This window comes from Haliotis asinina, chromosome 9, assembly GCF_037392515.1.
Source record: "Haliotis asinina isolate JCU_RB_2024 chromosome 9, JCU_Hal_asi_v2, whole genome shotgun sequence".
NCBI classification, from domain to species: Eukaryota; Metazoa; Mollusca; class Gastropoda; order Lepetellida; family Haliotidae; genus Haliotis; species Haliotis asinina.
Window position 1 is genome coordinate 54,208,359 of NC_090288.1, and position 21,852 is coordinate 54,230,210.

The window sequence follows — 21,852 nt, forward strand, 5'->3', positions numbered from 1 at the left end:
CTTCATTATAGTTATCCATGCCTGATTGTCACGTGAGTGTGCAAACTGGATTGAATTTCACTTTGAACAATATTATAGTTTTATCGCAGGAGGAAAACCCGATGTAATGCAGTCCTGCGATGTTTAACACAAATATACGCAAATCGGTATTCGAACCCAGTTGTACATGAAAAGAATTAAAAAACAACTACAATTTGTATCAGAGCAGTTGCAAGTCATCAAGAAGTTTTCCTTGTTGTTTCCTTGTCGTGTGACTGGGTACAGTTTTAAGAAAGAAATTGGATTAACACTGCAATTAGCATTGGTGTTAGGTTGATATGGGACCAAGACCAAACTGACTTAGCCGTTGACAATTTATAAACATGAAAAATACAGAAAAATAAATTGGTGAACATTTTCTAGCTGCTTCTTTTTCTTGTTGAATAATATTGTTGTGTTAGGGTGCGTTAAATCACCATTCTCTGTCTCCCTGTCACGAAACATAACATGCATGAATTAGAGAATGAATTTAAAGCATTTGCCGAATTAGCAAACTCAAAATTTAAAATATAATTATCGGTTCCTGAGTGCACAAGACTGGCGCCATTTGTTACGAAACGCGATCCCAGGAAAAGAGCCCATCGTGTGCAATCAGAACATCTTCATTTCATCCTGGTCGAAATGAAAATGTGAAAGGTTGCGCTATATTTATTTCCTTCGTCGATCAAAACGCTGCAAGATGCCAGTAAGCTAATGGACGGAATGTGTCGTAAGTAGATACAAAGCAAAGTGCAAGACTTCATACACGGAGAAGTTGATGACAAACAGGCAACAGAGAAGAATGACTGTGTCCTGGACAAAATATCCACTTTAAAGTATTAATAATGGCGTTCTTGCTTGCACCGTACGAAATGAGGTTAAGTGAAGGTGTATTTCAACATGCAAGGTCTTGTAAACCTTCACTCGTTCTAGAAACATAATTGATAAAGTGTAATGTAATACAGTGTCACTTCAAGTAACATGACGTGACATAAAATAATATGACATAAAACACTACTGTTTAAACATTGTATAATACATTATACCCTCAAACATAAAGTTTCTATAGATATAAATGACATTTTACCCATCAAATAATATAATGAATATGAAATAATAATAAAAAATATCCCTAAAAAGGAAAGAACCATTAATCGTTTTGATATAAATATTCAGCTGCGTTCGTCATACGAAATATCAATATTTTTGTATGTTTCTATGAAACTGTGTGGACTTGTAGCATCCATTGTGTTGAAGATGGCTCACTACATATATTGATGCATGCTGAAGAATAAAATAAACGTTCTACAAACACAGTTCAAGTTTATAAAAATTATTTAAAAAATATGAAATTACTAGCATCCATTGTATTGAAGATCCTTCACTACATATATTGATGCATGGTGAAGAATAACAGGACAGGAAAAACATATTGTTGACACATGCAGTTGTGAGTCCGTCATGAAAAATACTCTCACTGTTATTGCAAACGTTGAACAAACTCCGGAACGTCATAACTGCTGTTTTTAATCAATAACAGACATTGCTTCGCTAATATTACAAAACAAAAACAAAACAAAACAATAGCCAGTGTTATAGGATCACAGACGTTGTGTGTACTGTAACGTGGGTCCACCTGTAAATATCGAAATGACCATCAATGGAAGTAAATAAGGCTGCACGATATTATCGGTATGTCGGTATATCGCAATGTGCCTTTTTCTGTGAACCGGTATATTGAGTAAAGAACCTATAAGAGGTGACTGTGATTATTTTATGGTTTAGATTAAAATCTACACACTTTCATTCATAACAAATGTGTTCCTTTGCTTTAATACGACATACAGCCATACTATAAATAAATAAATAAATAAATAAATAAACAGAATCCCTAACCATGCAACCTAATTTTGAGACTGTTGTTATCAGAACCATACCTCATATGTTTAGGGACTTATAATGTAGAAAATACGATTCACGTGCACAGTTAGTGTTACTCACTGTCAAGCACTTAAGTTCCCTATATATCGGAATATGGATCGTAACGTACAAGTACCTGAATCGCAATATATTGCAATTTATTTGTCAACACACAAACCTTATGCTAAATGTGCATTCACGTAGTTGTAAGGGAATAATCAGAATGTTTTCTCACGTGTAAAAGGCTCTTATGTCTGTTCATTCATATGTCAACCTCAGAGATACAATATATGTCGTGTATTCGATAAAATCATTGTATTTACACGGGACTGTATCACAGGACTATCATAGGCACAACGCCATATCACAAGGGTTGCATGTGCTAACAGATATGTATATTGCCTCTGTTCGTATGTACACACCCAATAAATGCTGTGGGTTCATGCGTTCACAGATAAAATTACTGGTGCGTCTTTAGATACACACGAAAACTGCATGTTATTGTGTTCACAAACAGAATGCATTCTGGTGTGTTCACAAATAAAATCGATATCCATGTGTTCACAATGCGTTCATGTTTAAAATACGGTATATGCATGCGTTTACGCGTGTTTGTAAACACACGTGTAAATATCACCGACAAACACCTTCCATGGGGATGAACCCTCCCAGATCCATGTTACGATTCCATCTGTACGCTAAGCATGTGTTTGGGGCAAGCCTGGCATGAATTGTTGTTGCTTCTTCAACACAGTTCTTTTAAGTGTGTATATTCTGCTTTTTACGTTGTGTAGCGTCAATGATGAATATGATAGTTTACATGTGTATCAGCACTACTGAAACTGATAGGATTTTACGTGTGTAATCACTGGTGAAAATGATAGTTTTACAGACGAAACTTGAAATGCTCTAGGTAATTTCTAAAATACGTAGGGGTGCAAAACGTTTGATACCTGTTCTTTCTGTTTTTCTTTTTTTGAGAATTGTGCGTGTTTTCTGCAAAATCCCCAAACTAACTGTATGAAGAACTGCGGTGTTCCACTGAACTTGGCAAGACAAGGTTATAGTAGGGACCAATGTGACTGAAATAGACACACCAGCTCAGACTGTTTATATTAACATGACACTGAAGCACTTGAATGGCTAGGTGTTTGTTCCTAGGAATGTTTTTGCAGCGTTCTGACGCGGATATTCCCGTGCAAGTATAGCCCTGAATGTGCACGCCCTTAGCTCAATTACACAACGATACTACCAACTCTACGAAACGGAATACCCTCACTTGCAACCTACAACCAAGTATAGACACCTTATTTTAAACACGCAATGTCTGCCGGCTGATATATTGGTCTAAACAGCTGTTGCATAACACGATCTACTTATTTACTCATTCATTTATTTATTTATTTAGTAAGTCCCTTCGGAAAACCTTTCACGAAGGTTTTCATGTTAACATTCATAAACATGGAATGTAACCTAATATCAAAATTCATTCATTTACACAGCCACTTGTATTTATGTAAACGCATTAATTGAAAGTAAAATTTCGTTTATAAATATGATGCTTATATGATGAATCAGTTCGAAATGCATGTGCATGCAATATTTCAGAATCGTAAATACTTTGTTTATTGTGTATCTATGGTGTTAATGCCTGCATTTTATCTGCATCCATTGCTTGATTATACATTTGTTCACTGCTCTTTAGTTCCGTGATGTTTTGTTGTAAAAAGATCGGCATTTCCATAGACCAAGGTCACGGTTGTGATGGACCACGTATCAGTTCTGTCAGACACGTATCGGTTCTGTTAGACACGTATCGGTTCTGTCAGAATATATCGGTTCTAACACGTTAAACAGACAAATAGGAAACATCGCAAGAAACCGAAGGAAATTACATATTTTTATTCATTACGTAAAGAAAACTAGTAACCGAGTTTATCGCAAAGAACAAAATTAACTAACATTCCATCACAGAGGGTAATCAAATAAACACCTTCTTCTCGTTGAAAACAGAGCGCCATCTGCTGGGTGGCGGGAAAACTTGTGGTTTAGCTTCCAATAAGGCGGCGACATAAAGCGTCAACATGCAACTGTTTTCGCCAACAAAACATACTGTTCTTATGAAATGTTGACCTACATACAAATACCATGCTTGTTGGTGGGTGTTCCATGTGTCTGAGCACCACATGGTACCCCTTGGGTGGTGTAAACAAACGGTCATCCCAATATAACTGTTGTTGTGAAACAGATTCCTCCGTCTTATTCTCCGAACGTTCACCGCGCTAGGTTGACACACATGCGGGTTTGTTTATCTGTTTTAACGCCGCATTCAGCAATATCCCGATTATATGGCTGCGGTCTGTAAATAATCCAGTATGGACCAGACTATCAAGAGATCAACATCATGACCATCGATCACGGGGGTCGGTGGGCGGAGGGAGGGAGGACGGGGTTCCTGCTGACGCTTCGAAGCATTTTTCATGACTTGGCAGTCCCGTGTGGGGTATGTTTTGTACGTTTAACATTATACTGTTTTTATTGAATACAAGGTATTCGCATAGCGACATTAGTACGGGCGGTGAGAACCATAGCTACCAAAGTATTCGGCGACCCTTGGCATCGAATAGGGATGGAACTCTTTTGCCCGAGTTCCCTCAAGATACTTGAGATGTATTTTCCGAAATCAAACCTTGTAACGTATGGTAATATATATGCCGTTCCTGCAAGACGTCTGTCATCTGTGTGCTTATAGATCGAGTTCAGAACACCCATGCTTACGTATTCCATTCTTATGCATCCCAAGTGAAATTGTTCACACTGTGGAAATGCTGGTAAATTTACTGTTGCATGATATACCACTCTGTACGACAACATGCACTGTATGGAACAACCCTGGCTGACATGAAAGGTGTATTCTGGACACACTCCTATGAGATGCGAAGAATGGAGGTTTCGGATAAAACCGCTCAATCGCAAACATTGAAATGCAAACATTGATGCAAACATCAAACATGTAGATGCTTATGAACATGTATATGATGATTGTGCGTGCTATTCCATAAATGAGAAAGCGACTTATTGTCGTGTTTATTAGGTAAGCAAGCAATGCGTTTAATCTGGATGAGAATCGGTAGCATCTGCATTCGCTGGCTTGTTCTCTTTCTGGTTTGGTGTTTAACGCTTCAATCAGCAATATTCAAACTATATAGGCGGTCTGTAAATATTCAAAACTGGACATGAAAATCTAGAGGTTAACAGTGTGAGCATACATCTACTCCAAACAATGACATGTGTCAACCCAAACCAGCGAGCCTGACCGCCCGATCCCGTTAGTCGCCTCTTACAAGCATGGGTTGATAAAAACCACTTTCGCACCCTGAAACCTACAGACACGGTTGACAGATCCTCTAAATATTAAACCTGCACTGATCCCCAACATGTTTGAGCCGAATGAAAGCCATGTAATCATCTTACTATCATTTGATCTTTACAGTACATACATCTTCGTCGTGCACAGTCCAGGCGCTCTTAATCTTATAGAAGTGGATGTTCATAGGGAACGATTGCTTATTCACGACAGAAGAAAAGCCGATATAAAGCTGAGATATGGTCGAGGCACCTGCCCTAAGTATCTTTTTGTATAACACGTGGTTTTCAAAGGGTTGGCAGGTTGTGTTCAAGTACTCTTTCCTAAGTATTGAAATAACACCAACAGCACTGGAGTTGACATTTCAAACCAGAGTACATAAACCGCCACTGGCAAGTGTTGCACGAACAGTTTTTTAACATTTTTTAGTGAAATGATTTAATGGTCTGGAAGATAAGAGTATTATTGTTCACAATTGATCAGTCAGAATCCTTTACTGTTTTCTATTTTGTGACTCATTATGGTGTTTTTTCAAAGACACCTGTTCCAGTACCTTCCGGTTATACCATGTCCGAGAATGTGGTACTAGCGGCACTGGTGGCACTGGTGGTACTGGTGAAAGTGGACGCCTCTTGCTGGGCTGAGCTTGTATTATGCATATACATCATCCGTTTGTAATATTCTAATTATTACAACATCTGGCAAATGTCTTCAATTTTTATGGTTAACTTTATTCAAATATTGTGAGGCATTTACTTGTTGTCCCATCGTTGCTCTTCTACAACAAAACCATTAATTTGGGCTTCGGCTAAATGGCAACTTTGTTCGATTTTGTGTTCATCTACCTTCACTGCACTGCCTGGTATAAATCGGTTGTTTACATGCCGTGTCGAAAAGCATGAGTACTTTGTTTCTTAAGTCGAACTGATAAGTTAAGTTGTGGTCAAAGTGACCGGAGGAACAGGACATACTTACCGTTTTTGCCCGCATCGTTTGTCATCATTGCTAACCACTATTCCAGTCTTAGTTCCACCATTTTTTGCCGTTTATGCCCAAAAGAAACCTTTTCATCAGATAACCAAAACTTCATATTCTTCAGTGATGACATTCGTTTCTTAATTGTTATTATCAGTGTATGTGAGGACTTTATTACAGGTAGTTTATTGACGTTGTTACCGACGTTACAGCGGATGTAGTCACCAAAGATGTTAACTACGTTACAGGAAATGTTTTTCAGGGTTTTAACAGACGTTACAGCAGACAAAATATCAAAGTTTTAACCGACGTTACAGCAGAAGATAGCATCAAGGTTTCAACCGACGTTACAGCAGACGATAGCATAAACGTTACAGACGATGGTGTCATCGTTGAGGGAGTGTAATGAGAGAGTGCATGCGGTAGATGGTATGGGTAAATGCTTAAGGATAACTGTTGCTGTAAGTGAACAGGAGCTTAGACCAAATGGTTCCTGGTTTCGTTCACAGGAAGAACAGAAAGAAGGTATTGTCAGCAGTACTCACCTCGATGGTGAGTGGTTCTTTGTCTCAAGTAAAGCGGGTATACTACTCCATTGCCGAATGGTGGCACTTCTCTACCAACATTCAGGCACCAGAGGGGCACTAGTTGTCAACTAGTGATGTGTCGGCCACGATGCCATGTGTTTCACGAAACCGTTTGTTCCCAGTCCCGTGTGACATTAATACTGACAAAATTGCAAAGATTATTAATCACAATTGTTTACTATAGTTCAGATGATGAACTCGAAAACGTCAAAGCTACAAAACAGCTTCCGCTGGGTTAAAAGAGCAAATTAGTGATGAAAATTAGATGAATTGACAGTCTGAAAGGTTAAGCATGTTCCGCTACATCGGACTGAGTGAGTATGGTCTTACGCGGCTTTTTGCAATAGTCCAGCAATATTCCAGCAACATTCCAGCAATATGACGGAGTGGGGGTGACACCGAAAATGGAATTCACACATTGCATCTATGTGGGGAATAAAATATTCATGATATTTGAATGTAATGCACATACACTTCAGTACCCCATGTCCTTGCATCGCTTGACATAACAGGAAATAACAAGGACGCACTGCTTAAAGATTAACATTTGCTTGTTTGTTTTCAATTTTAATACTTTCCAATGCTTATTGTCATGTCGCTGTTACAAAACTGCGAAATGTTTACAGTATGAGAGTTTACTGACATTTTCCTAAAGAAAAACGAAAACACGTCTTGTCTTCTGCTTAATAAACTAATTTATCACGAATAGCATAGTTCTAACCTTAATTTAAAGAAGCCGCCATGCAGGTAACCACAATATTAAAAATTATGATTCATTAATGAAATCAGAAAACTGCTTTAATAAAACTGCTTCAACAAGGCGAATAGTACCGACAGACTCGACAGACACCTGGGCCAAGATTTTCGAAGCTTTCTTGTAGAGCTACTTTCAAATGGGAAAAAATTAATCTGGTTATCAAGCATTTGTGTCATGTGCAATCAGAAGCAGCACTTTGCCGTTTCTGTACAACCATTCTTATTTCGCAAAATCATGCATGTCATAATTATGTCTTATCTACGGGAAGAATGTCGGCAAAGTGTCATTGAAGTAAGTTCACAGTACATAGCTAACTGACAAAGGCATATCTCTTCCAATCCAATGAATTATAAAGAACCAAAGCATCAATCAGAGAGCTGAACATTATTGATTTTAAACTTTTTCCCCGCGTCTAAAAGGACTCAAAATAATTTTACTCTATTGGCATATATTGCTTTGAAGTGAAGATGGAATTATTTCTTTTCACATGGGGGGATTTGTAGAGCTCATGTTGAAGTTTGTATGTTTTGAAAATTATTAATGTATGTTCTCCGCTATTCAGAGCATGTTTCGGGAAAGAATACTATCATATGTAGACAGCATATCCCTTACTATATATTTAAACACTGAATTTATTTCACTTTGGAAATCGCAGAAATTTAATTGAAACCAAAAACGTTTCTGTGTTACAGATATGCTTAAAACATCAGTGACGTTTCGTGGATTGTCTCCCTTCATGTGATGATTATGGTCTCGCATCAGTTTTATTTCAAGTGTTTCAGGACAATGGATATTTTCACAATTATCGTTTTGATTCTATTGTGCAACTGAAACTTCTGGCAGGTGGTTATCGTTAGTCGTAAAATAATGCTTACCAACTTCCATTTTATCCCAAACAATACAGTGGAACCCCGTTTATCCGGGCGTTTTGGTTTCACTCGAAAATCGTTCGGATAGAGAGATCAAACAAGCAAAACGTGAAAATTAAATGAAAGCAAAAATCCTTCATGTACGTATATCAATAAATCAACAGTCAATAGCAATAACAGCGAATCATCATAACATATACACCTGGAAATTAATCAAGCAACACCCCAATTTTTTCTATTGGAGCAACTTTGAAGTGTTCTGACAATCAAAATATGCCGGGTTGATATAGTTTGACACTTTTTTATTCAACAGACGATCTCTGACAAACAACTTAAAGGGAAAAAGTATCAAGACTTTGCTTTATTGCAACGAAATCCAAATTCTTAAAACTGTCTTAAATTCATGAAAAAATGGACACAATTTACTATTCATCCACAGACGTTGTTGTCAGGCGTATTAACACAAATGTCACATGGAAAGAAAGAACAGTCATCTGAGAGTCTGCACACCGACTTTCATCAATATCTAGTGTGTCCTCCCTGCGCACGCACCACCGATTCCAGACGCCTCCTCATTCCTTGGATGAGTCTCCGGATCTGATTCTGGGGGATCCTGTTCCACTCCTCATGCAGGGCAGCCGTCAATTCGTTGAGATTATGGACTGGTGGGTCTCTCTGCCTCACACGACGGCCAATAAAGTCCCACAAATGTTCAATGGGGTTGAGGTCAGGGCTCATGGCAGGCCATGGAATTCTGTCAATTGCATTTTGCCGCAAAAAATCATTTACAGCATGCGCCCTGTGAGGTCTAGCATTGTCGTCCATAAATATGGGTCTCGTTGCCAGAGGATGGTTCTCAAAATGAGGTACCACAGCCCTGTCAAGAACCTCCTGTTGGTAACGAACACCGTTAAGGTTGCCACGGATGGTAATGATATCCAACTTGCAGTTCATGGAAATGCACCCCCATACCATAACGGAACCTCCCCCAAAGGCCACAGTCTCCTGGATGTTCCGTGGAGCCATTGCTGTGTTCCTCTGCCTCCAGACCCGAGTACGACCGTCCACCATGTGCAGCAAGAACCGGCTCTCATCTGAGAAATGGACCTTCCTCCAAGAGGCAATGTTCCAGTGCAAACGGTCATTACACCAGGCCAGTCGGGCTGCCTTATGGGCTGGAGACAGTCTGGGTCGCTTGATTGGCCTCCTTGCCCGGTATCCTGCAGCTTTCAGACGATTCCGAACAGTCCTGTTCGAGATGGGTCTCCCTGGAAGCCACTCCTGTCTCAACCGAGAGCTCGAGTCGAAGGACCTGCGCCGTACAAGTCTCAGTAAAGCTCTGTCCTCCCGGACTGTGGTCTTCCTGGGTCTTCCTGGTCTAGGCAGGTCTTTAACTTCATTAGTGGCCCGGTATTTTTTCAAAAGTTTTGAAATTATGGAATGATGTCGTCCGATTTGAGTCCCGATTTGTCTTAGAGACATACCAGCATTCCTCATGCCGATTATTTGCCAACGAGTGGCCTCTGATAATTTCCTACGTGCCATGACATTGAAATGAATGAAAAACCGAATGCAATCGACAACCTGCGCTTGTAAACACCCCAGGGAAAAAGTGCATTTTTCGAAAGTTGAGGTTAAAGCAATGCACGTGCGCTGTGCAAGCTTCACGCGCGTCATATCAACCCATGAAAAGCTCATGCTGTATGTCAATACATCAAAATTGAATAATCAATCATCAAAATTACTTCGTTAAACTTTGTTAAGTTTTTATGTGTCTTTGAATTTGGTGTTGCTTAATTAATTTCCATATGTATATATGTGTACCAATAATACATGGAAGGCGGAACGCAGGTTACCATTTGTCATGCTGTCTCCAACGTAATCATGTTGCTCGTGGAGCTTCAGGTGGTAAGTTAGATGAAAAAAGTAAATCGATGACAAAAAGTCTCTTATTTGCCAACTGCGTATTCTTTTTCTCTAAAAACATATGACATCGCATCGAGTTTATGCTGTCTGCAGAAATTAAAGTGCATTGTATTGTAGTCCTTTCCCCTTGCTAGCTCAGTCTGCTGGTCGATGGTGCAATTTTGAAAGTGGATTGTTAAAATAAAAATACGAATGTTGAACTTACATGATTGACACTTATGTTCTTCTCGGCAAAATGCCACTTATCAGCTTAAAACGTGCATTTAACAAAATACATGTATTGAAATAACTAGCTGAAAAATATTTTGGGGGGTTAAACGCGGATAGCGCACACAACACAACACCGCTGCCCTCTGATTTCACTATCAACTATTACTTACGTAATCGTGCATAATGTATGTTGTTTTTTAACTAACACATGCAATAAATGTTTTGGGTCTCAACTACCATAACATTTACAAACGACACTTCACCACATGCAGTGAACTCAAACACTGCCGTTCTCACTAATCGTGTGGCCATAACACACGATTACATGCTCCATGTCGAAGCTTGCCAGTTTACAGAGAGACCCCTGGCCTCTGTATGTTTGTTGTGATAACAGAGAAGGTTTCGTTTGATGAACATTCGGAAATAGCAGTGAACAGTTTACACATGAACACTTGTGCCGAGATAAACGATGGCATGATTTGCCGTTTCCTGTTTCTGTGGATTGTGGATTTGACCGATGTAAGTCAAAGGTCAGCGTGTTTCAGTGCATGGCTACATCTCATGGACACATCCTTATCTCCCCTAATGTATCTTAAATTCGTGACACCTGTTGTAGCTTCTTGAAGGTATGAAAAACTGTAAAGCGAGAAATTATTTCCTTATGCATAATAACCTGAACGGTTCCAACGTAATTAATACCATGACCTTTTAATGACTATCACACATGGATGATAGAAGGTGTGTGGGAAAAGACCAACAAAACGTGCTCGACTCGTTGTATCAGTCACAAATACATGCGCAGGCCAATCAATTCTACATGGGATAAATTGCCGGAATACATGGTAAAGTCACAATAAGGAATTGCCTACTACCTGCCTAAATGTTTTCCACAAAATCCTACATAAACGTTATCATAGAAGAAGTCCAGCATTTAACATTTTGTTTTCTCAGTAAACGTCATATTTGACAAATTGCCCAAACCTCTGAAGATGGATGAGACAAAGTTACGACACGTTATGTTAGGATGGGTAGGTTTCACGACAGGATGCAAATAAGAAAGGTCAAACTCAGGAACTTATTTCAACGTTTTCAGACAAACGTGGCATCGCCATTCCAACTGGCGGACTGAATGCTAATTAAACATGGGAACAATGAAGTCACTAATAGTTATTGGATAATTTTGCATAAATCAATGTTTTCACTGTCAAATTACCTACAGCGGACTACGGCACCTTTGAGGTTTCAGAGGTTTCAGCTGAAACTATATTTCCTGTTGTCCGACTGACATATAAACTAATGCTCAAAAGAAAGCATACACCTCTTTGATTAGACATTAAATCAAAACGGAAACAAATATCATTGAATTGTTTTTGAATTTTGACCGTCATTTCTGTAGAGGCAAAACATGCTCTCGTCGGAGAGCATCACCCATGCCCATTCACGCCTCTGTCAGCGTAGAACCCGCCTGGCCCACGTCAGTCGCCGCCGTCGGTTTTGAGGTGTCAGATGAACTCCACAGTAAGGTCGACGTGTCCTAAAACCTTCTTGACGTAGTCGACGGTAGACGGTGTGTCGACTTATCTGGTACCCTAGTGTCGTCGCCGTCGTTGACGTTGCCGTAACGAACCGATTGCGGAGGTGAATGGTCCGGGTGTGCCGATCTTCAGTGATGTGCTACCTGTCTGCCTGAGTCGCTGCATCAGTCTGAAGACGGTTGCTCTTGTGCATCCAAAGGTTCTGGCAATGTCAGTGTTGGTCGCTCCTTGCTGCACCATTCCGACAGCTCCCTCTCGTTGAACTTCGCTGAAACATGGCACACCTATCGTGTTTTGCTGATGACGGTGTCCTTAACGTGTCCTTAACGTGTCCCTAACGTGTCCCATCGACTGATTTATACCGCCAAAATGCACGTGCATTCCGTGTTACACACAAAAATGCCGTTTTTCGATTTTATGCTGCGTTTATGCGAATCGTAATATTGTGGTTCAGCTTGTTCTGTGAAAAGGTGGGTCTTTACATCGGTAGCATGGCTCAGTATGGATAATTTCTTAAGTTTTCACTTTGCGAAGTTTTTATGTACTTGTTTAGGTGTATATTTTCTTTTCAGCATTATTGTATCTGCGTTTTTGGTGAAGTACAGAAATCCATCAGTGACTTTTTCCGTATATCAATTTTTGTATGACAGTCACTATTACATGATCGATGTGACTGCTGAGTGACGTACACTAGTGTGCTCTTTATTACAGGTATATGTACATGTAACAATTTTTAGAATTCGTCTTTACTTACACATATTTTTTGCTTTTAATTATGCATCTTGTGTATGATGATCATGATGATTACTGCGAAATGAAGAAGAATGAAAGTAGAGATTGTGTGTTTTCTATGTTGCCGTATACAAGTTCAATGTATATGGAGTAGATTGTACACAATGTGCGTATATACAATGTAGTTCAATCTCGAATCACACGATATCTTCAACCTTGATGGTACCTTGGGGTTCGAGATCGAGATCCAGGGAGTTTACTGTATATATGTTCTCTATACAACATTGCATTCCCTACTGCACATAACATTACACACCTGGACCTAGATTTTCGAAGCTCCCTTGGAGCTCAAATTGTCTTAAGTCAATGTTAATGTACCTACGACCTTAGCTGTAAGAGAGCTAGGTCCATACCATGCACAACATGTGTACTACTTGTCTGATCCCGTACAACCAATGTATGAAATAAGACCCTTCCGACCGACCGATTTCTGACGGTCGGTGTAAATTTACAGCCAGACCGCCCCATGGTCTGGTAAACATTTTGATAACATGTTCCAATCATTCACGTAAATTCACCATATCTTAAAATCCATTTTTTTCAATTCAGCGTTACATTTAGACTTGACATCAGTTCACGATTACAGTTTTAACATTGAACCAGCGTATCACAAATTCCAAGCACTGTGTTGACATATATTATCACTAAAACTGCGATACCATCGATGCGCGGAGGTCTGCAAACTCGGACTCGGGTGTATTTGAAAAAGACTGTGTAACTAATATTTCAGCTATTTTCATTTAAATGGATTTACCAGCCCTGATGTCTGGCTTGGATTTTAGCTTCTTACGTTAACTGATTTAACACTACGTTCCTTTCTGTATAACACATTGTTTATAACACATTTATTTCATATACCAGTGCATTATTTACTGTATTTAACTGATTTTCTATACCAGTGCATGTTTTACTGAATACAAAACTGCATGATGACCACTACACACAATGTACCCGAACACGTAGAACACTAAATAGTTCCAAATACCATACTAGTGTATTTACCAGGATATATCTAAGTATGTTGAACCTTGCAAATTTCATTTAAAACAGCACTACATGCCATGCTGCAAATACAGGAAGCATCTGTCCAACCAAAAGGTACATTGGTGAGAAAGCAGTTGTTTCAAAGGCAGTTAGAAGTTGGTGGAATCAAACTAAATATGCTTTATGGTTCAACTTCTTCATTATACAAGGTCACAACGTTTCGAGAAGTGCTTCACCTGAAGAAGAGACTAGGAACTGTCTCGAAACGTTGTGACCTTGTATAATAAAGAAGTTGAACCATAAAGCATATTTAGTTTGGTGAGACAGTTACGGTAGTCGTCCATGCCTTTGTGACATCACTGTGAGACAATTCCAATGGTTTCCCTCATGTATACTCAGCGAAAACACTAGACAAATAACAGAGAGTCCTCAACTCTGGTGGTCGTCTCATTACTGAGACACACCGCACAATGCACGTCTCTCCAGTACTTGATCTCCACTGGCTACCCATCAGGCACAGAATCATCGGAATCATCTTTGTAATCGACTCTCTCAGCCATCTGGTTCCAGTATACATCAGTGACGTGATTTCACAATACCAGAAGATCACTGATACCCTACTCAACTGACGAGAGAAAAGCATTTCGGAAGAATTTCGGTGACAAATCTTCCTTGTGAAGAAGGATCGTGTCTGTGGAATAACTTGTCACCAAGCATTCGGAACATCGAAGGCCTTGAACTATTCGAACTTCTGACTTACAATTTCACCTTTTGACACTGCCGTTGCCTAAGATGTAAAAGTGATGAAAAGGCGCTACATAAATACTAACTTCATTAATTATTGGCAATATGTAACACTACATGTTGCTCTGTGTCTAACGCTACATACTGACATGTCAAGGTGGGGTGGGGTAGTCTAGTGGCTAAAGCGTTGCCCTTCACGCTGATGACCCTGGCTCTATTCTCAACATCGGTACACCGAGAATTTCTGGTGTTCCCCGTCGTGATATTGCTGGAATGTAGTTTAAAACGTCATAAAACTAAACCCACTCACTTACTGACCTTCTGTAACCCGTAAATACCTGTACTAGTCTTCACACCGCCCATTTTACACAACACCAACTGCATTAACGTGCCAATGTAACTTATATACGGCATCCACGCGACACATGTATGCATGTACCAAGAAGGGCGCTGTCAACATTGTCTGCGGTAAACGTCATCAGTCTGAATCACTGACTGGACACCTTTTGACAGATCGCACGCAAAGCAATCACCAAACCACAAGCAAACATCATTCACATTTACCATTTATCAATTTAAAGATTTTCTCACGGAACAGCACGTTTTCCGTCTATATTATTTAATCAAAGCAAAACATGTGATGAATCATTGTTATTGCCTTTGTTAAACATCGATCATAACAAATTACGTTGTGTTTAAATCGAATATTTCACTCAACACCTGTTGAATTTCCTAACAATTAAATTACCGTTAGCCTGAAACATGTTTGAGATGAACACGTTATTGACAACAACGCTTAAATATGGATACTATATTTAGCTACTATATTAATGTCTGTTCGTGGATATATGTCACAAAGTGTTAGTGCTTACATATTTACGTTGCTTAGCAATAGTAAATCTTCGCCTCTAGCTAAGTACAAGCTGCTAGTCACGTTGTCTTTCAAGCATAACTTACTAATGGCATTATTTCAACCAATTTAACAAAATGTTCAGACCATGTGCTCAAGCATTACTGTTACTATTAAACTTTAAATATCTCATTGGTAATATTGTGGTATATATTTCGGGTTTGTATTGATCTTTGTTGCTTGAACTGTATATATGTGCATGATTTGTGCTTCTGATTCATGAGTGAGTGAGTTTTGTGTTACGCCGCTCTCAGCAATGTTCCAGGTATATGACGGCGGTCTGTAAATAATCGAGGCTGGCCCAGACAATTCAGTGATCAACAACATGAACATCGATCTGCGCAATTTGGAACCAATGATATGTGTCAGCGAGTCTGGCCACCCGATCCCGTTAGTCGCCCTTACGATAAGCATAGTCGCATTTTGTGGCAAGCATGGGTTGCTGAAGGCCTATTCTACCAATGACCTTCATAGGTCTCTGATCCATGTGCATATTGACGGTTTTTAACCAAAATAACCGTTTTTATAACACCCACTCTGTTGTTGGACTAATGTACACAACGATGTCCGATCGATATACAAACGTACGTTGGGCTAATAAACAATTTTGATCGATAATTATACATATTCAAGTATACTTGACCGATATACACTAGTATATCTAATTTGGTGGATATACACTAGATTCTGGTGGATATTCATGTTCTAGTATGCTTGACCGATATATACTAGTACAGCTAGTTTGGTGGATACACAGTAGTTTCTGATGGATATACATGTTCAAGTATGTTTGGCCGATATACACTAGTATATCTAATTTGATGTCCCCTGCTATGATACTGTTAAACTTAAACTCACTCACTCACTCATAACTGATATGTCTGATTGGGGTACATGTGGATGATAGGGAACTACTTCACATGAAAGTAGGCTACATAATATGAGCATGTGTGTCTAACGGAGAGACAGAGAGAGGAAGATAGAGCGAGGGAAGCACAAAGAGACAGATAAATATATGTCTGATATACACTTGTATGCAAGGGTTTCATGTGACATATAAACATATGAGAAGAATACAAGCGGGGGATGAACGTACGAAGCATAGACGTTTCAGTGAAACCGTGCATATGAGAGACATTCATATGAGAGAAAGCAATGATATATGTTGACAGATATCCTTGAAACTCACAGACGTTTGGGTGGTTAACAGTTAACAAATACCTTTATAACCGACTGTGTACCTTTAAGCGATCTAGCGTTAACATGACTGGGTTTAAATATATCAATAAAACTGATACACCTTTCTCTCACACCATTGACTAAATAGTCGATGGGCTTTCGTCTACGAGGGGATTAGGGGCAAGGGGCCCTTTAAACCTATGTTGGTCGTAAAAGTCGTGGTCAGGATCTCGATCCTTAACGCGTTCTTAACGTTACGACCTGTCGTAGCTCAATAGTTTATCATGGACTTACGAATGACGTAGTTTCACGAAGACTTTGTGGAATTGGACCGTGGCCCCTTATTCTCTAAACGTTCGTAGCCGTAAGAATTCTTAATTTTGACCGTAGTCAATGCAGTGTGTTAAGACTGGATTTAAGAAGTTCGTAGCGCTACGAACAGTTCGAGAATAGCTAGCCTGATTTTGAAAATTGTGTGACCTCGTTGCTTACAATAACATTAACCGAATTGTGTGGTACAGACTAGATATTTAACAAGACGCGTGTCGCGGTGTTGATGTGACGGTGCCGAGCTGACAGCGTCGTTAAACAACAAACAACATATGGCATTTTCAGCGTCCTACTTTTGACTGGCATACCTATAAGTGTATTCCGCGCCCAAACCTGATGTTCACCGACTAAAGGTTAACGAAGCGTTGTCTTCCACCAGACCTTTTCAGTGATAAACAATGCAGTATGAGATAACAGTTTACAGGTGTAAATACATGCCCACGGGGCATCCGTATGGTTGGTGTGATACTTGTGTAGTCCATCGATCTTGTCACGAACAAATTTGTGAATAAGAAGACATCTGTTTCAATCGAATGGCGCCATTCTTAAAGCCACTTCAAACGACGTAGTGTGCATTTTTACAAATCATTATTCATTGTTTTTATCATATTTTTTATGTCCATACAATAAGAATAACGAATGTTTTATCATATTAGCAATTCAAAAACATGGAAAACCTATATTGCCACAGTGAGAATTTGAACAAAACCAAACATGATCTCCTTGAAGCTTAACTCTGTAATTGTGACTTGGTGTGATAAAAGCTAAATTCAGGTCATTATATGAACTGACATGGCCCTGAAGGTACATTAATCAGTTCCCAGGAACACCAGACCAGTCTAATCAGCTCAAGAAACCGTCTAAGTAAGTTGGCCTGAAACCACACTGGCAGTATCGCGTCCGCCAACTCAGGAACTAAACTGCAACTTCAAAGAATACGATGCAATAGAGCACACTCACCTCAACTCCTGGAATGGTGGTCGAGACTAGATCATCAGTCTTCTGACGATCTTTAGGGGGGATCAGATTTGACTGTGTAATCGTGTTGTCGTGAGTTCCTACAGATTACTAGGTGCAAGATAGCAGGCCAATAATCATGTTGATATTGATGGAGATCCTAGTTCCACAGCTGTAGGTTGTATTTCAGCGAATGTTCTCGACTATCCATAAACCGCTTCAGTTTCACCTGAATCTGATTAAGGATACGTTTCACAATGACAATTTGTTTTACTGATGTTTCATTTAATTTTACCAACCTTGTATCAAATTTAAAAATATATGTGACATTCTGATATGTTTCTATGATACATGTTCTTATCATATTCAACATTCACATTCATCCATCGTTCCTAGTTGTGGGGATGTTAGGTGTAAATGTAGTCATGGAGTAAGAGATTACGACACACCCACATACAATGAGAGAAAGACGAGAGAGAGAGTGTGGGAGTAGGGGGTGATAGAGTGAGAGAGAGAGAGACGTCACTCATTTTCCCTATAGTGGTTTTCTCTAATGTGACACAGCTTCGAAAATTTCTAACCGCCAAGCACTAACAGTTAATTGCGATGTTTCCGTGCGATGTCCATCAACAGATGTTGTCAATTCAATAGCCAGCATCGACATTGCAACAGTTGTGTTCCACGCTTGTGCAACCTTACAATCATACTCGACAAATACTCACGTTCAAACCAAACAACAATAGTGAGATCAAAGGAAATCACTAAAGAGGCCGCAGGGGATATGAAAGGATTATCATGATCAGGACATGTATCATACAGAGGCTGTATCTTGTGAAGGTACTTGACATTAATATACAATGACGTCAGAAAATACTGGATTCTGTTTGATTAATCGTCATTAAGAGGTACATGTATATCATCACGTTATATACCTCTGATTTTCCAACACACTGTGTATTATATCTCACAAAATCGTAATACCGCAGTTATGGTAGAATCGAGATAAACGCACTGTGTTGGACTCAGGGGTATACTGTGAAATTATAATAGCTCCAAATTTAATTTAAAACCGAACGTCTGTTTAGGAGATAAACATCCACGTTTATCTCCTAAATAGGAAAAGTTATTTATGAGAGTTAATAAATATGTACCATCCCATTTCAGCTAGTGAGTGAGTGAGTCTAGTTTTACGCCGCTTTTAGCAATATTCCAGCATTATCACGGCGGGGGACACCAGAAAATGGGCTTCACACATTGTACCCATGTGGGGAATCGAACGCGGGTTTTCGGCGTGACGAGCGAACGCTTTAACCACTAGGCTACACCACCGCCCCTCCCATTTCAGGTATGTTGACACGATACTGTTTATGTTGGTTGGGCTTTTTAACTAAAAGACGCACTCAGCTATATGGAGGTGGTCTGTTAACAGTCGGGTCTAAACCAGACAATTCAGTGATCAATGTCATGATCATCGATCTACGCAATTGGGATTCGATGACATGTGTCAATCATGTCAGTGAGCCTGATCAAACTGTTATGGTAACTAACAACCCATTCTAAACTCACGACCAGTTCTAACCCAGGGTGCGGCCAGTGTACTATCAAGAGAATATGGTGCAAATGTATCAGAAGAATTACCCGTGACAACAGTAATACTACTTTCAGCAGCCAACGTGACGAAATGTTCAATACCGTTCACGTGACAAACATACGCAACGAACACGTGAAATACGTGTCATTAACAATACACGTGGACAATACTTTAAGCCTCATATCACATGGCAGCTGTTATGACTAATGTACACCATAAATCACGCCATCATGTAATGAGGCGATAGGCATACACTATACGGTAGGTTGTGACATATGCATATATCCTTAATGATTTTCTATTGCTTTCATTTCTCATTGTCCTAGATATGTATTTCAAACACAAATATGAATTGTTTCATTAATTTTCAGTCGCAGTGAATATAATGAACGGACTGTGTGTCGTTATTTGAAGTGAACATGTTTAAAACCGCATCCATTTCACACTTTACTTGGGCAGTGCTGTAGCCTCTTGGTTAAAGCGTCCGCTCGTCACGCAAAGACCCGGGTTTAATTCCCACACGGGTACCATGTGTGAAGTCGGTATCTGGTGCCTCTTTTACACAATACTGGATCAACAGTCTGAGCATCAATCTACGCAGTTGCTGACATATATTCATCAAATCAATCTAACGACCTGATCCCGTTAGTTGCCTCTAGCATGGGCTATTGAGGATGGAGTCCGACCCGGATCTACACGGGTCCATATTGACATAGATTGCCTTGACATGTTTTACGTGTTAATGGTTTATGGAAGTTCAAACTTCCACAAATATACAAGCTTGTATCAATAATGACTATTTTATACTAAAACCAGGTGTAACTGTTGACTGAAGCCATGCGGGAACAAACTGACGCAACACCGTTTAACGCTGAGCAGGAATCATCACGGTACTATTAATATTGATCGAAATGAAACAATTGACCTGCAATGGTGACTCCTTGACCTGAAAAAAAGACCTGAAAGCAACAGTCATCAGAACATGCTCACTTAAACAGCATCCCTGATGACTTGGGGTGATGAAACTGGTCATACAGTTTGAAGGTTCAAGGTAGATGACCTATGCCATACATTGAACCAGGTTAATAGACATATCATTAGCACATCAACAGAGAACAATGCTGTCATTCATATTGTCGTTGCTTCCATTCAACGTGCGAGGGAGTATCGATTGCATAATGGGCGTGTCGTTATCCAGCTATATTTCGGGTTTCCATGGCAACACGCGTCAATACACGTGGGATTTAAGTACACGGGATAATGAACATTGTCTGTTTTAAGAGGAAGCTGTTTCAATAAGCAGCTGGTTTCCTTACGAAGATCGTAGGTTGGAGATTTGTGAGCATCTGTAATTTGACTTCCTGAATATTTATTTAGAACAGGGCTTGTAATGAAGTTGATGGCATTGGTATTAATGTTGAAACAGATCGATGACAGAGACGACAACAAGGAATGTCAAAACGTATTAAGTACATTAATATACAAATACGATTAGAGATTGATGACGTAGTGTTCAAAGATACACATCTTCATAAACGTGAACATGCGAAGTATGTATCACACATGGCTTATTTAGGACAAAATATGTTTAATTAATTTAAATGACATTGTGTGTATCGATCTTAGTGACAGATGTCCCGGATTCGAACGGTGAGGATTCTTTTATAATCCATGCTTGTCGTAAGAGGCGAGTAAAGGGATTAGGTGGTCATCGTATCCCAGTTGCGTAGATCGATACTCATGGCGTTGGTCACTGGATCGTCTGGTCCAGACCGATTATTCACAGGCAGCTGCTGTATAGCTGGAATATTGCGTCAAACTATAATCACTTCTCACGAATCAAACAAACACGCTTCCTACACTGTGTGCCTTTGGGTCGGCTTATTGCTCTGTCTGTGTGTTACATACTTCACGAAATATGTCTGCCTAAAATTGAGTTTATGGAAAAGGAAACACTTCAAACATTACAAGATATACATGCATAAAGTGATTAATTTTTTAAATTGTTTTTTGCTTGTTTGTTTTTTAGGGATTTTTTTTGTTTGTTTTTGTTTTTGGGGGTTTTGTTTGGTTTTTTGTTTGTTTGTTTGGGTTTTTTGTTTGTTTTTGTTGTTGTTGTTTTGGCTTTTTTTGTTCAAATTAGCTTTCAACCATATCTTGTAATATGGAAGTTCCTTCGTTTCAGCTTACTGATAAAAAGG

General features: G+C 39.4%; 1 protein-coding gene across 3 annotated transcripts in view; it reads right to left on the reverse strand.

Moving 5' to 3' along the window:
* The window catches only part of LOC137296706 (metabotropic glutamate receptor 3-like), a 154,918-nt gene that overhangs the window by 114,529 nt on the left and 18,537 nt on the right, over positions 1–21,852 (reverse strand). Inside the window, exon 2 of one of the 3 annotated variants that reach the window (XM_067828532.1) lies at positions 18,064–18,289. The exons of 1 other annotated variant lie outside the window; for it this stretch is intronic. The gene's annotated coding sequence lies outside the window, so the exon portion shown is untranslated. Of the gene's footprint in view, positions 1–6,825; positions 6,912–18,063; positions 18,290–21,852 lie in introns of those variants that run through there. One more of the 3 variants, XM_067828534.1, reaches the window with a different exon arrangement.